Source organism: Vipera ursinii (assembly GCF_947247035.1).
Source record: "Vipera ursinii genome assembly, chromosome: Z".
NCBI lineage: Eukaryota > Metazoa > Chordata > Lepidosauria > Squamata > Viperidae > Vipera > Vipera ursinii.
This window is the reverse complement of record NC_139517.1, coordinates 96,346,167-96,359,492: the sequence shown is the minus strand read 5'-3', so window position 1 is coordinate 96,359,492 and position 13,326 is coordinate 96,346,167. Positions and strand designations below refer to the sequence as shown.

Here is a 13,326-nt window from a genome sequence, read left to right as displayed (position 1 = left end):
AGAGACCTGGAGCACTTTGCAAAGGAAGAGTGGTCCAAAATTCCGGGTGAGAGGTGTAAGAAGCTTATTGATGGTTATAGGAAGCGACTGATTTCAGTTATTTTTTCCAAAGGGTGTGCAACCAAATATTAAGTTAAGGGTGACAATAATTTTGTCCGGCCCATTTTTGGAGTTTTGTTTGACATTATGTCCAATTTGCTTTTTTTCCTCCCTTTTTTGTTGTATTCCAATACACACAAAGGGAATAAACCTGTGTATAGCAAAACATGTGTTCCTGCAATACTTTTCTGTGAGAAATACTTGATTTTCTGGAAAAATTTGTGGGGTGCCAACAATTTCGAGCATGACTGTATAATGGAAAGCTGATGAGCACTTTAATATATGGAAGTGAAAGGTGGGATATGCCATGAAAAACAAAAAAATGTGTATGATAAAATAATAGAAGGATCAAGCATGAACAAATGCTGAATGAATGTGGATTGAAAACAAAAGTGAGTAACCTGAATGTAAGAAGGACATTGAAGTGGTGTGGTTATATAAAGAGAATGAATGAGGATAAACTGCAAAACAATTAAATGAAGGAAGAATAAATAGGTCCTGATGAAGGAGAAATAATTATTGGATGGAGTTGATAAGATCCTGAAAAATAGGTAAGTTAAAAAACAAAAGACAATGTATATAAGCAGCATATAGATGTGATAGAAGCAAGGGTGATTTGTAAGGCTAGAAAGACACAAAGAGGCAAAGAGAATTGTGTTGTTGTAAACCAGATTTATACTCTTTTTTTTCTTATCTCATGCTCTTAATTTCTTTAATTTACTATTTCTCATTTCTCTTTTCTACGTTCTGCATAATGTTGCATGCCCTGAAAGAAAACAACATGGCAGGTATATATGTGTGTAGTTAAGAGGAAATCAAAAGGATAGATTATCACAGTGATTGAGGAACCTGTTCCCATTTGTTAAAAGTAACAGTGTTCATTGATTCAGATCATTCCGCATTAGTCAGAACTGTTGTTATTTAAATAGATAGAAGGAATCTTACTAATAGATAGAAGGAATCTTACTAATAGTTAAAAGCGTTCCATATCTGACCCGAAGTCAGGAAAGTTGTTTTTTTTTTTAATGATCTGGCACATTGCACCTGTCATTGTCTTTTTAAAAAATCCTTTTTTCTGGACTAATATAATAGCCACATGAACCCAGAAACAAATGCGTTTCATATTAAGAAGGCAATAAGGTAAGGAGGGAAAAAAGCTTAAGCATCCTTTGTGCCAGGGCCCGCGAAGCCATCCTGGAAACAGTGAGGGAACGGTCCCCACTGCCTTGGCCCTGGCCCAGAGACCCTCCTTCTGCCAGAGACCCTCAGATCTGTCCCACTCCTGCCCAGGCCCCCATAGGCACCCTTGATGCGAACAATGTAGAGTTGGCCACGCCCACCCAGTAGGCCATACGCACTCCAGCCACGCCCACCCAGTAGGCCACGCCCACCCTGGGCATACCCACCCGGCCCCCTGAGGGCAATCGCAATGCTGATGCGGCCCTCAGTGAAATTGAGTTTGACATCCCTGACTTAGAATCTCCATAGACAATCCAGTCAATCAGTCTATTAATAACAACTATATTTTTAAGTACCAGCTTCTCAATTGCTTATCTAATGACAAACTCTGCAAGTATCACTTAATGATCTAAATATATATTCATAAATGTATCTCTCAGCAGCTTGACGACTTCATCTGTATTTGGATTAGAGACCCTTCAGAAATACCAAGGTTTTGGGTAGACTGGCAAATTAAAAAACACCCAGAAGACAGGAACAACAAACCACTTTGCCAAGAAAATTCTATTTATGCAATCGTCAGGAGTTGAGCTCTATATACATAAATACAGCTATAGACATAATAATCCTTTGGAACCTACTTCCACTATCCCACTGTACTACACATCACCAATCTTTTCCTTTTTTGTAGTGCACTGCTATGTAATAATTAGACTAAGGAATCCAAGACAACTTTAACCATTCTTGTTTGAACAATTGCTTTAATTAAAAACAAATCAGACTGAGTGTTGGATATAAGTGAACATTACATTACATGACAAAAGTTTAGTTTTCAGTCAAGAAACAACAAGAAAATATAGGATTTCGAAGACTATAAATAGAAGATAGAATCTCAATCAAAACAAGAAGTGACTGAATCTTTGTAAATAAACTTGCAATGTCAGACCATTATTTTAAAAATACTACCTTACTCTACCAGAGATGCAGGATACTACTATAAATCCCATATCTAGAGTTTTATTAGATTCAATATGTTTTCAAATTGTCTTTGGAATTAGCATTATAGAGAAAGATGGCTGCAATATTTTTGGTGCGAGGTCTGCTTCAAGGGAGAGTATTCAAAAAACACATGCAGCAGTGCTTCAGCGAGGTAGAGAAATATTAGATAGGAGAATGCAAGGCGTAGCATGAGACATAGATTATTTCATGTGGTGCTAGTTGCTAAGTCCTAGTTTCCTAAATTGATTCTAAATACCCTACTAAAGAGTAAGATACACAAATTAGTTTCCAGTCTGCTTTAGTGGAGCATATAATTTCATTTTTAAAATAAGAACAATATCAGGCTGTATCTGTGAAGAGAGATAATTGTCCAGGAAATCTCCACCACATGGGAAAGCTGCTAAAAATGTTTCTCAGATTAAGCTGCTACAGTCCAATGCATTGACAGGATCTAATGCTTTTGGCTAAGGATAAAAACAGAATCACGCTTTTGTGCGGTAAGTTCCAATACTGATATCACCATGATGCATTTATAAAAAGATGGGAGACTTGTAGTACAATAAGTAAAAGGTAAAGGTTCCACCGCACATGTGTGCTAGTCGTTTCCAACTCTAGGGGCCGGTGCTCATCTACGTTTCAAAGCCGAAGAGCCAGCGCTAGTCCAAGGACGTCTCCGTGGTCACTTGCCCCTCTCCAAACTCTGCATAGGCCCCATAGGTTTGGTGCTTTGGGTGATGATGAATACAGGCTAACCCTTTTTCAAACAACAGACCTCAGTTACAGTTTTCTATTCTATAGACACCTGTGAAAGAGCCTTTTGAATACCCCTGCACAGGGTTAGAACTAAATGATTTACTTACAGAAGCTCACTTCTTAGATGGTCAGCCTGACATTCATTTCCATTTAGTTTTGCTCTCAGATTAATATCTGATAAAACAAATTAGAATGCCCTCATCTATCACATGCAACTTTGCTCAAAAAGCTAATACCATGGCTGGACTTTTAGCACATTCTGTTGGAAGAAACCTATAGGAATGCAGGTTCCACCCCATTTTGCTGAAAAGTATGTAAATACATAAAAAGAGCTTTCTGTACCTTGATAACTACCGTATATACTTGAGTATAAGCCGAATTTTTCAGCCCACTTTTTGGGCTGAAAAATTCCACTTCGGCTTATACTCCAGTCAACAAAAAAACTTACCGAGGACTTGTGCGCGGCCGAGGCTTTGGTGCTTCCGGGATTGCGCGCACCTCTCCCAAGCCACCGCCGCCCGGAGACCTGCCTAAGTTTGGGGAGGTTTGGGGAGGTGCGCGCGCACCTCCCCAAACCTCCCCAAACGTCGGCAGGTCTCCGGATCTCCGTGCCTTGCCTGCCTGCTTCTTTCCGCTGCGGAAAGAAGCAGGCAGGCAAGGCACGGAGATCCGGAGACCTGCCGACGTTTGGGGAGGTGCCCAAACCTCCCCAAACGTCAGCAGGTCTCCGGATCTCCGTGACCTGCCTGCCTGCTTCTTTCCGCTGCGGAAAGAAGCAGGCAGGCAGGGCACGGAGATCCGGAGACCTGCTGACGTTTGGGGAGGTTTGGGGAGGTGCGCGCGCACCTCCCCAAATCTCCCCAAACTTCGGCAGGTCTCCGGACGGCGGCGGCTTGGGAGAGGTGCGCGCGATCCTGGAAGCACCGAAGCCTCGGCCGCGCGCAAGTCCTCGGTAAGCTCCGGGCAGTCACTTGCTTCGCGTCTCCTGAGGGAAGGGGGGGGGCGACTGGAGCGGGCGTGTTTCCTCGCCTGCTGGGCGCCGCGATTTGCCCGGGGAACGCACGGGCCCCGAATGGCAGCGTGGAGCGAGGAAGCGGACAGCCAGGGCTTCCCCGAGAGCCGCGGCCACACAGGGTATTCCTGTGTATTCAGGCTTGCAAAATGGCGGATCGAGCCTCTGCTGGCGGCGGAGGCTTGCAGAACAGCGGATCAGCTTATACTCGAGTCACAAACTTTTTCCAGTTTTTGGGGTGAAAATGGGGGTCTCGGCTTATACTCGAGTCGGCTTATACTGTATTTCTGCTAAGTAGTGACTGTTGTTTTAAAGTATTTCTGGGCAGAGTTCATAGAAAAGCACACTTGGAGCACCCACAACAATTTCAGTAACATAAATATTAGGTTTAAAATATCTTTCCTTTGTCTAGTGCTCCCTTGCCATCTCCCCCACTCCACCCCTCATTGCTGTAAACTGCCTATTTATTTTTTGAGTTGATTGACATTATTTTAATTTGGCAGTTCCACATTACTCCTCTCTTTTATTCCTTGTTTGCTAAAAGTGTTAACATTTATTTTTCTCTACTTGATTTCCCTTTTGATTACAGACTGATTCTTCCATTGTTCTGGAGTGAATAACATAACTAAATTCAGTAGGGGAATGCTGCCAACATAATCTCTGGGTACATGTAGAAAAACAACTGAATGCTGAATTGTTCTTTCCATTTCAAATTGAAAGGAAAGAAAAAGACACTCCTACATGCAAAAAACAAAATAGTTGTAGGTTAAATATATAAGAGTATCTCATTTATCAGAAATGGTATATTTAATTAGTTATACTGTTTGCATAAAGGGATTGATTCTGTATTCTAAAAGCTGAGAGTTTCATATCATGCTAAAATATGAAAATTCAAGACTTTCCTTATTTCTGGCAAATAAATTTATTTAGGATCCAATCTGAGTTAGTCACCGGTACCAGAGTTAGTCTTCCAAGCTTTTGGACTTATGCTAGAGACCCTCCCCAGGAAATTTCTTTCTCTATGTGTGCACTGGGCTGTTCTATGCATTGTATTTATGAGTTTGTGTGTGTGTGTTTTAGTTGGTAATTGGACTGATGTTATTATTTCCTTGTGCTGCTGTGCCCTTGGCTCCTAAGTACTTGGTAAACTGGTGGTAAAACAGTACTCCTGTTGACTGACAAGAAGGCTGTTTCCCAGGCTTCAATCATTTCCCTGGCTATTTTTGTCCCTGCTAGGCCAACAATCCAGCATGAGTCCAAAAGCTTGGAAGACTAAATCTCTGGACCCAGTGACTGACTCAGATTGGATCCTGAAACATTATCTTGTATCTTGATTTGTACATCTGTTTAGTTTTCTGCATTATTTAAACCTCTCTAAAATGATATTTTTCATTACTGTTTTTAAAATACATTTTTAAAAAATATCTTAAGCAGAGTTCACATAGAATTCATCTCAATTGTATACATATTACACAGACTTAATATTGGGGGGAAACAACCTGGTAACTTTAGATAGAAGTTCCAGTTTGACCGTATAATGATCAGAAAACAGAGATAAGTTTCCCAAGCCAAATATTTTTGAAAGACTAGCCAAACAAAGGGAGGAGCTAAAAAAAATAAGATGTGTTTCGTGCAGTGGCTAAAAACTATACATGTCTCACAAATTCCTGATTTCACATCTTTTATCTACCAACACTCCAATTAGCAACTAAAAAGTCAGTTGTAATCAAATGACACTGCTATTAAATGACTTAATTACTCAGTATGTAATCTTAGTATGCTTCTGCATAGCCATTACTTTACCCCTACTAGCCCCTCAAACATTTCTATACCACACCATACTGCAAGTATTTACCAACTGCCATTTCTCAATGATTAAGTAGTCTACTGGTGAACTAGCACCATATCACTGAAAGAGCATCCAACCAGCATCATTGTCTGCCACCATCCTTCTATACTGCCTCATTACAACTATTTTCCCAGCTGGAGAGAAGAGGAAAACTGCTCAAAAGCATAATGAAAAAGTCACTATGTGATATTGACTTCACCAAGGTAGAGAGGAACCAATGAGTTGGGAGGTGAGACAGAGCAAGAGTTCTTGTCAATGGAAAACTCTCTGCCTTGCAGCTCCATCTTTACAGTTTCTTGTTATGCAGCAGCTGAGCCACAATTTTAGCAGAAGAGCTCCTAAATAGCTACATTATCAGGAATACACAAGGGCATGAATAAAGAGGCCCTTAGTCCCAAAACACATATATTTAAAACACAAGGATAATAAAAATATTGCAGCAGAAGATGTGTACATTCTCAAGGACTATATAAATCTTCAGAAGATACATGAACATGTATGAGAGATTATGGAGATAATATGTAATTAGGAATCCTGCCCTGCAAACAATTTTATTTATATATATGAGAGAGAGAGAGAGCTGTTGGAGATCCAGCTGGTCTGAATCTGACCGATTGTGAATAAGAACTTTTACTAGGTCTTATCTCACGGCGATGAGGATGGCAAAGTCTAATTACTTCGCCGCCCTCATCGCGTCTGCAGATAATCGCCCGGCCACCCTGTTTAGGGTAACTCATTCCCTCCTTCTCAGCAGGTGAGGGAGGAGTCCTTGCAGGGGCGGGCCGAGGAGTTTAGCCAGTGTCTGGGAGTGGGGGGCACTGTTTTGCAGTGGTTCTCCTCCTACCTCTTGGGCCGTTCGCAGTCAGTGTTGACGGGAGGGCAGAGGTCCGCCCTGAGGTCTCTTGTTTGTGGAGTTCCTCAGGTGACGGTCCTCTCTCCCCTCCTGTTCAATATCTATATGAAGCCGCTGGGTGAGATCATTCGTGGTTTGGGGGTGGGGTATCATCAGTACGCCGATGATACCCAACTTTTTCTTTCCACCCCAAACCAACTCAGTGATGCCCTCGATGTGATGTCCTGTTGCCTGGAGGCGGTTCGGGTTTGGATGGGGAGAAACAGGCTCAGACTCAATCCTGCCAAGACTGAGTGGCTGTGCGTAAAGGCATCTCGAGTGAACCATTCTATTCCATCTTTAATGATGGGGGGTGAGGTGTTACCCCCCACCAATAGGGCTCGCAACTTGGGTGTCCTCCTGGATTCGCGGCTCAGCCTTGAAGATCATATAGGAGCCGTGACCAAGGGGGCTTTTGCCCAGGTTCGCCTGGTGCACCAGTTGCGGCCCTATCTGGACCAAGATGCCTTGTGCACGGTCACTCATGTGCTCGTGACTTCCCGGTTAGACTACTGCAATGCTCTCTATATGGGGCTGCCCTTGAGGACCACTCGGAGGCTTCAACTGGTGCAGAATGCAGCCACGCGAGTTGTGATGGGGGCCTCCCGATACTCCCATATAACACCTCTGTTCCGTGAGCTGCATTGGCTTCCGGTTGCCCTCTGGGTGAGATTCAAGGTGCTGGTATTGACCTATAAAGCCCTAAATGGCTTGGGTCCGGGATATCTGAGGGAACACCTGCTGCCGACATCAAGTTCCCTTCGTCCTGTGCGCTCCCACAGGGAGGGCCTTCTCAGGGTGCCACCGGCAAAGGATTGCCGGTGGGCAACACCCAGGGGGAGGGCCTTCTCTGTGGGCACGCCTGCCCTCTGGAACCAGTTACCCGTAGAGCTTAGGACTGCCCCTGATTTTCGTTCGTTCCGCCAGGACCTGAAGACCTGGCTCTTTGAGCTTTCCGGCCAGGACTGAGGATTTTTTAATTTTTTAACTTATTGTAATTGGGTTTTTAATCAGAGATATACGGGTTTAGATTTTAATCAAGGAAAATTTAATCTATTTTAATTGCTATTAATTTTTGTATTGTAATGTTGTTTGAATTGCCTTGTGAACCGCCCTGGGTCCTACGGGAGAAGGGCAGTATATATATATATATGCATGCACAATATAGTTATGAGCCTCTTTCCTCAGATCCAATTTTCAAAATGGGAATAAAAATAGCAGGTTTTTGTCTTCACACTATAATTTCTATGATGTAAACTTTGGGTAGGGATGAGCTATGCTTTTTGAATGTCTTGATTGGATTAATATAGTCCTTAAACCAGTGCTTATCAAATCACTAAGTCAAAAAGAATTACTTTAAGCTGTGAATATAATTTCTTTGACACTTAGTCCTGACAGCATTGCTTCATCTTCAGAAATGGATGAATCAAATTGCTTTTGGCAATGATTAGCTATTAGTTCACCTTCACCAGTATTATCTATTCTAACTGGCAGAAGCTCTCTAGAATCCCCTGACTGCTTTCTGAGATCAATTATCTTGTCTACATGAGATGAAAGTTATGATCATATTCATGAGCAGATTATAGTCATGTTCCAACCCTATTCACATTTTGCAATGATCCACTTAAATCAATGAAGCTTAAATCATAAAATAGGTCAGACAAGGGGAACCCTGATATTTGCTGAACTGAAGTTTTCAACATCAGCATTGTTGAAGAGGTTCAGGTTTGGAATGCTGAAATTTGTAGCACCTACAGGATAATAATTCTCCATATTTATCTAATGGTAAAAAGGTAAAAAGGTGGGACACGGTGGCTCAGTGGGTTAGGATGCTGAGCTTGTTGATCAGATGGTCGGCAGTTTGGCAGGTCGAATCCCGACTGCCACGTAACAGAGTGAACACCTGTTACTCATCCCAGCTTCTGCCAACCTAGCAGTTCGAAAGCATGTAAAAATGCAAGTAGAAAAATAGGGACCAATACAGTGGGAAGGTAACAGCGTTCCATGTGCCTTTGGCATCTAGTCATGCCGGCCACATGACCATGGAGACGTCCTCAGACAAGTGCTGGCTCTTCGGCTTTGAAATGGAGATGAGCACCGGCCCCTAGAGTTGGAAACGACTAGCATGCATGTGCGGGGGAACATTTACCTTTACCCAAAAAGATAAAGGGATGTGGAAATGACAATGGAAGACCTAGCAAAGAGCTGCTACCTAGAGAACAATCTAATAAGAAGCAGCATAGCCCATAATTGCAAAGTGGGCAAAGCAAACAGATTAAATTATTTGACTGCAAATGTGTTGAAAGGAGAAATGCAAGACTTGCAAGATTCTGTTAATGTAGTTTTATACTAAAGTAGAATTAGATTAGATTTTCATGTATGGTCTATCTGGTAAGGTTGACAAGGTTTCTCTAAGCTGAGCAGAAATCCCTGTGACTACATGTAAAAGCACATAGTTTCCTTGGTCACAATATGAAAGTGGTTTGCTATTGCAATCCTCTACAATCTTTTTAGCTTAACCTAGCATGCTAGGCTTTCCTAATGGTTTCTCATCAAAGAGCTAATCATGCCTGACTCTACTTAGCTTCCAAACTAGGCAATGTCAACAAAACAAGTCTATGGCATCAGTTGTATACCTTGCCCAATTCTTAGCAATCAAGAGTTAGAAATGGGAAATGAGCAGCTCAATTACAGGTACATTGACATATGATCACTTATTTAACAACTATTTGTAGTTACAATGGCCTTGGAAAAAGATGTGGAAATGAAGATGAATCATGAGGATCTAAAGTCACTTTCAGCACTCCACCAGAAGACTTTCCTTCTACGCACAGAGGAGAATTCACAACATTCTGCAATGATTAGGTCTTCATGATTTGCTTCTGCACCCTGTGGAATGATATGAGCTCTCCTCCATGCATTAAAGGAAGTTGATCGGGTGGGATGCAGAAATGGAGCTTAGATCTTCATGATTTAAATTTCATATCTGCATCCTACCTTCTGTGCATCGAGATGATTTCTTTCCATGGGATGCAGCAGCAAAGCTTAGATCTTCATGATATAAGCTTTCTCAACAAGGCAATTTCTTTCCATGCATTAAAGGATGCTGAACTCTTTCTGTGGGGTGCGTAAATGTATCTTAAGCTCATGCTCTCCACTCTACCATGCCTGGGAAGCCTCCAAAGAATAGTGCCCACTTATAGAAGGGTACAAGGTGGCTTCTATAAGAAGGCTATACCTTGCAGTGGCTTTGTGCAAAAGTTAAGGGGAACAATGTATATGCTCTGCTATGTCCTGAAGCCAACTGATGCTCCTGGGGCACAGCCGTTTTGCATCTGTTGGTGTGTCCTGTAACCAGCTAGGGTTTCCTGGGTCTAGGGGGCCAGAGAAAGGCCGAAGTCTCCAGGGACTCCACCTCACACTCTACTTAATGACCACATAATCATTTAACAACTGCAACTGGATTTCAGTTATTGAATGAAGCAGTCATATGGGCATCCCATTTAACAACCAGAACTTTTAATGACCAACGTTATGGTCACAATTGTGGTCATAAGTTGAGGACTATCTTTATATAAAATCACACCATCAGTTGATGTACGTAAATAAGAGCAGCAATAAACACACATCATTTAAGGGGAGAAGGAAGAGAGGGAGGGAGGGAGGAAGGGAGAGAGAGAGAGAGAGAGAGAGAGAGAGAGAGAGAGAGAGAGAGAGAGAGAGAGAGAGAAAGAAAGAAAGAAAGAAAGAAAGAAAGAAAGAAAGAAAGAAAGAAAGAAAGAAAGAAAGAGAGAATTCCTCTACTATACTCAGGTTACAGAAGGCTGATTTTAACCCTATGAAGTATTTGTATTTCCTTAATGACAAATCGCATAACAGATCACAATGTATTATTTATTTTCACTGTTTCCTATCATTCATACTATAGGTTGTTTAGAATCATAGAACTTAGTAAGAGGAAATGCTGTTATGTATTTGCAACAAAAGAAATAATTTAATTACCATTTTTAAAATGCTTTGCAGTGATACTCAATGAAAGTTAAATTAATCCAATGAAATACTATGTAAAGAAAATTAATACAGAGCAAGGATACACTGTTAATATGCTAATGGTAGCTGAGTTACATGGTAGGAATAAAAGGATTAAAATATGAAGGTATAATTCTCAATATTCTTAATTACAAATTCAGCTGTAGGTCACTATTAGTGACAGTTCAAGGTTAATGAATAAACTTTACAGGGAAACAGAAAAAATAGCCATTAAATCAAATTCATGGTGCCTTAATATGAACATGAATATATACTCAAACTTGACACATAAAAATCTTTCTCAGATAATTGGGTTCCTCATTTCACAGGAACACAGTATTTTAATTGGTAATTGAATTTAGCTGAAATACCCACTTAAAAACAAATTGTAATTGCTTTTTTATGCTCAGATCAGCAAACAAAACCAAATCCGATTATTATAATTAATAGTTAGTGAAAAAGTTAGAAGCATGCTCACTCAATTCTTAAAGAATACATACTATATTTGCAGTAAGTCCATAAGAAACACTTGATTTTTTTTAGTTGCTACTTTGTTTATAAAGGGTGTTAATAGCTCCTTTGGGACTGTTTTTTTTTGCCATTTTATTCAGAGAATGATTACATACATCTCAGCTTCAGACCCAGAGACATTGTCCCAGTGCCTAAACATTATTATCCTGCCCCTACTATTTCACATCTGCATGTAGCTATTGGATTCAATCATTTATCAACATGCAATCAAGTATTGTCAAAATGCTGCTGATACCCAGGTGTATATTTCAATTTGAGGTGAGTTATATTGTCAAGGACTCGCCCCATGCTGTTGGACTCTGATTGGGGCTTAAACTCAGTTCTGCCAAATGTTCTGGATTCTCCCAGACATTTCCATTTTAAGCTCTGAATAGTACAGCACTTCCCAAAATAGAACTGGCGCATAATATAGGAAATGTCCTGGATTTACAGCTCCTGCTACCATAGCAGGTGGCAGCTGTGGCCAATGGTGTCTTTGCCCAGATTTGTCTGTTGTGTTAATTGTGCTCTTTCTTTTCCTGGAACAGGAATCCCTTTTCATGCTGATTCATGCTTTAATCACCTCATGTATGGACTATTGCAACGTGCTGTATAGTTACATGGACAACCTCGGAAGACCATTCAGAAGTTGCATGTAATCCATACCTAGGTATACCCGTGTAAAACATCTGCTGCATGAACTGTATTGGTTACCACTAAGCTTTCAATGGGTGCATTTAGTGGGTAGTACTTGTGTCCTTTAAAGCCCTTCATGGCATACAGCCTGGCTATCTGATGGACTGCCTTTCTTCCATAATTTCTGCCAATCTGGCATACTCCAGGCACCATTGCGACTACTGCAACACTCTCTACATGGGGCTGCCCTTGAGGACCACTTGGAGGCTCCAACTGGTACAGAATGCAGCCGCGAGAGTTGTGTTGGGAGTTTCCCGATACTCCCATGTTACACCCTTGCTCCGCGAGCTGCATTGGCTCCCAGTTGTCTTCCGTGTGAGATTCAAGGTGCTGGTAATGACCTACATAGTCTGTCATGGCATGGGTCCGGAATACCTCAGGGAGCACCTGCGGCCGGCATCAACTTCCCTCCGCCCAGTGCGCTCCCACAGAGAATGTCGACTGGTGGCCCCCAGGGGGAGGGCGTTCTCTGTGGGCGCGCCGGATTTATGGAACCATCTTCCGGTTGAGCTCCGGATGGCACCCGACCTTCGCTCCTTCCGGCGCGATCTAAAGACCTACCTGTTTGAACAAGCCGGCCTGGCCTGATGGGTAATGGGTTTGGGTTTTATTGCTTTTTATGTATTTTAACTTATTGTTATAGTTCTTGGGCATCTTGTTTAATCTCTTTTAATTTTTGTATTCTTGTCTTTTAACATGCCCTGTTCACCGCCCTGAGTCCTTCGGGAGAAGGGCAGTATACAAATAAAATTATTATTATTATTATTATTATTATTATTATTATTATTATTATTATTATTATTATTATTATTATTATTATTATTATTATTTTTAAAGCAGTACTTTCTGATGGGACTCAGGTGGCATGTCTTCTCTTTCATGGTGCCTGCCCTCTGGAATAGTTTCCCCAATTTACTATCCTTTAAATAGGCCTTGAAGACCTGGCATCAGGTAGAAAAATATGTCCTGCTGTCAGTAATTTAAATGAATTATTTGGTATTGTATTCCCTGGTTACAGTTTGTTTTTATCAGTGCACTCCACAAAGTTGGGGCAACCTAAATGTTTGGTGTGTAAATATTTACATAATACCACAATTAAGTAGAAATAGTATTAAATGGGGGAGGGGAGGGAAGAGTTGGGGAGGTTTGGGGAGAGGGGAGGGGGTTGGGAGGGGTTTTGTCTTTTTAAAAAAATGTACTGTAAAACTTTTCAATAAAAAAAGAAAGAAATAGTATTAAATGTTCTCAGCAATTCTAATTTTTACCCTAAGTAAGTAACATGGATAAACATGGATGAAACAGTGGATT

The 13,326-nt window shown here is 41.4% G+C and overlaps 2 protein-coding genes across 2 annotated transcripts in view; one reads left to right on the top strand and one right to left on the bottom strand.

Moving 5' to 3' along the window:
• THSD7A (thrombospondin type 1 domain containing 7A) overlaps nucleotides 1–13,326 on the bottom strand; it is a gene marked incomplete at both ends in the record, with an annotated part of 206,302 nt that overhangs the window by 113,533 nt on the left and 79,443 nt on the right.
• Nucleotides 13,162–13,326, top strand: part of TMEM106B (transmembrane protein 106B) — a 214,412-nt gene continuing 214,247 nt past the window's right edge. Inside the window, exon 1 of the mRNA XM_083377977.1 lies at nucleotides 13,162–13,250. The gene's annotated coding sequence lies outside the window, so the exon portion shown is untranslated. The remainder of the gene's footprint in view (nucleotides 13,251–13,326) is intronic.